This window comes from Sapajus apella, unplaced genomic scaffold (genome assembly GCF_009761245.1).
Source record: "Sapajus apella isolate SASKATOON/1434 unplaced genomic scaffold, GSC_monkey_1.0 scaffold31, whole genome shotgun sequence".
Classification (NCBI taxonomy): domain Eukaryota; kingdom Metazoa; phylum Chordata; class Mammalia; order Primates; family Cebidae; genus Sapajus; species Sapajus apella.
In genome coordinates, this window is record NW_022436971.1 from 760693 (window position 1) to 763800 (window position 3108).

Genomic DNA, 3108 nt, shown 5'->3' on the forward strand with positions numbered 1-3108 from the left:
CGGTCCGAAGTGGAGACCCAACGCCATCCATAATTAAGTTCTTCCTGAGGGAGGGCAGCCAGGTGCGCCTTCGGCAGGACAGTGCTAATTCCAGCCTCTTTCCAGGTGCGTCTCAGCTGCGCTCATCCCCCGTCTGGAAGCCCCCCTCCCACGCCCCGCGGCCCCCCTTCCCTGGGCCCGGGAGCTGCTCGTTGCGCTGCTGGGAAGGTCAAGGTCCCGCGCCCACCCGGAGAGCTCGGCAAGTATAAAAGGACAGAGGAGAGCGGGACCAAGCGGCGGCGAAGGAGGGGAAGGAGAGCGGCGATCAAGAGAAGCCGCCGAGCGTCCTCGCACGCAGAGAGCAGCCTCCCGTGACAGGTAAGGGTGCAGCAGGGGAACCGCGCTCTTTCCCTGGGACTCCCTGTCCCCGTCCTCGCAACGCTCTCGGCAGGCTTCGGCTCCGGTTCCGAAGGCGGACCTTGGCGCCTCTGGCTCGCAGCCGTCCCGAGCTCTCTGCAAACTTTCTGCACCGACTACGGCGTGAGAAGCAGCTGGCAGCTGAGTCGGAGGGCCTGCGTCCAACCCCTGGGCGAACGCGGTCCGGGGTCCGGCGCTAAGGTGGAAACGGGGGTCGCGGGCTGCTAGGACCCCGGAGGCTCCGAGCGCCTGCTAGGAGGTCTTGAGAGAGCCCGGTCTTTTAGCATCTCTTGCTCCCAATTTCCAGGATAGGTGTCACTTCTGGAAAGTAACATTCCATACACGCTTTCGCAAATGAATGTTGGAAACGGGGCGGCAGAGAAAAGGGTAAAAGTCGTAATGGGTCGGGCGCGGTGGCTCAAGCCTGTAATCCAAGCATTTTGGAGGCCAAGGCAGGCGGATCGCCTGAGGTCGGGAGTTCAAGACCAGCCTGACCAACATGGTGAAACTCTGTCTTTCAAAAAAAAAAAGTCATAACGAACGCCCTGTCTTCCAGAATTTTTTTTGGGGGGGGGGGATTCGGATTCCTAAACCTTTGTTTCCCTGCCCACCTTAGCGCATCCGAGGTGGCCGCGCTATGATAATTACATGATTCCTGGGTCAATTACAATGCAGGATAGTTGAGTGCCTTCTCTCCAAGGCCTAGCTGGGGTTAAAAACAGGTGGTCGGGTTGGAGCTGTCCCGGGTCCTGAAACGCCTGGTTTCGGATGCCCTCAACAGGACCACGGGGTGGGCTGTTTATGGTGCAGACCCTGGATTGCGGGTGCCGGCAGCCGTTTGGAATGACCAAGGCTCAGGCAAAGGCGTTTCCAGCGAAGGAGAGACAGTCCATATGGCATTTGGAGTCCCCAAATTCTTCATGTTAAATGAAGCGGGGAGGGTTCTTATAGAATGGTTGGAAGGAGCCAAGGAAAATACAAGCGTGTGTGTTTTCCTTCTCAGTTTATAAGCTATGCACAGATTATGGCTACTTTAATGACTTAATATTCCTTTGACACTTTTGTTATAGGACTTAATGCATGTGTGTCATGCTATAAGGACAAAACTCTGCCCCTGTGCTCCTCTAATCTTTCAGAAGGGCATGGCCAGGGTGCAGTTTTAGAGTAACAAACAAAATGATTTGTTGAGCTTGTAGAGAGCCCCTTCACACCTATGAAGTTCTAATAAGTGTAGTTCTATATAAAGTTAATCTCAAGATGAGCAAATGGCAAGTTTCTATTTTTCCAGAGCTTTCCATCTTTAGATTATAATACTTTCCTACTTATAAAAAGCGCTGCATTTGATATTTCCCCAATAATTTGTTGCTTTAAAAATGACACAAGGCGGGGTGCAGTGGCTCACACCTGTAATCCCAGCACTTTGGGAGGCTAAGGCAGTCGGATCCCCTGAGGTCAGGAGTTTGAGACCATCATGGCCAACATGGTGAAACCCTGTCTACTAAAACTACAAAAATTAGCTGGACATGGTGGCACGTGCCTGTAGTCCTAGCTACTTAGGAAGCTGAGGCAGAAGAATCACTTGAACGCAAGAAGCAGAGGTTGCAGTGAGCTGAGATCGTGCCACTGCATTCCAGCTTGGGTGACAGAGCAAGATTCTGTCTTAAAACAAACAAACAAAAAAGACACAAAAAGGTCATATTTGTTCATTGTAGAAAACTGAAAATACACATAGGCAAAATATACAATACAAACACAAAATTATCTTTCAGGAAAGCATCTGAAATTTTAGCAACAGCAGGTGTCTAACATTTTAGCAATAGAATGAAAGCTCTGAGAGGGTGGGAGTGAACATGTTACCACATTGCACAACACAGCCGATGGGGTAGGAGGGAAAAGCTCTCTGGGGCTTTTCAGGAAGGCCGGAAGTCATGACGTAGGCTTCTAATAAATGGAAATCATTCCAGAATGGTCATCTTTGATGAGAATTGAAATATAGTTGAGGGAACGATCACACCTATATAATTTTATTTTTTTCTCTATTAATATGTTACTTTACATTTGCATTTGGTGACATATATAACTACCACTTTTCTGTGACTGTAACATCTGGGCATTTTTCAGACCTGAATGTTCTATGGTCATCTTGGAGCTTTAATCTAATTGCTCGTCCACCAAGTTCAGGCTGTGTACTTGAACTGGATCACTGGTAGACTACAATGGAAACAGCCTGTCCCTTGGAGCCAGGAGAAGACAGCTAGGTTGACCAACACTCGTTCAGTTGCCCCTTTGGCAAAAGCACCCCTAGGCCAGTCGCTGGCTGCTAGCGCCATCTAACGGCTGCTCTGAGAATGCTCAGCCTTGCCCAGCAACCCTGAAGTGAGCCCTGTGCTGGCCTGGCGCCTTGGGGAATAGGGTGAGGGTGGGGCAGAGAGAAGGAAGTGGCTTCCTGAAGTAGACAATGAGCGCCTGGGAGGACTTTCACTTCCAAAGCCTCCTCTATAAAAAAAGATTTGGGGGCCGGGCGCGGTGGCTCAAGCCTGTAATCCCAGCACTTTGGGAGGAGGAGGCGGGTGGATCACGAGGTCAAGAGATAGAGACCATCCTGGTCAACATGGTGAAACCCCGTCTCTACTAAAAATACAAAAAATCAGCTGGGCATGGTGGCACGTGCCTGTAATCCCAGCTACTCAGGAGGCTGAGGCAATTCTCCTG

At 50.7% G+C, this 3108-nt stretch overlaps 1 protein-coding gene across 1 annotated transcript in view; it reads left to right on the forward strand.

Moving 5' to 3' along the window:
• Nucleotides 1–250: 250 nt before the first annotated feature.
• The window catches only part of POMC (proopiomelanocortin), an 8799-nt gene continuing 5941 nt past the window's right edge, over nt 251–3108 (forward strand). The window contains exon 1 of the mRNA XM_032293951.1: nt 251–357. The gene's annotated coding sequence lies outside the window, so the exon portion shown is untranslated. The remainder of the gene's footprint in view (nt 358–3108) is intronic.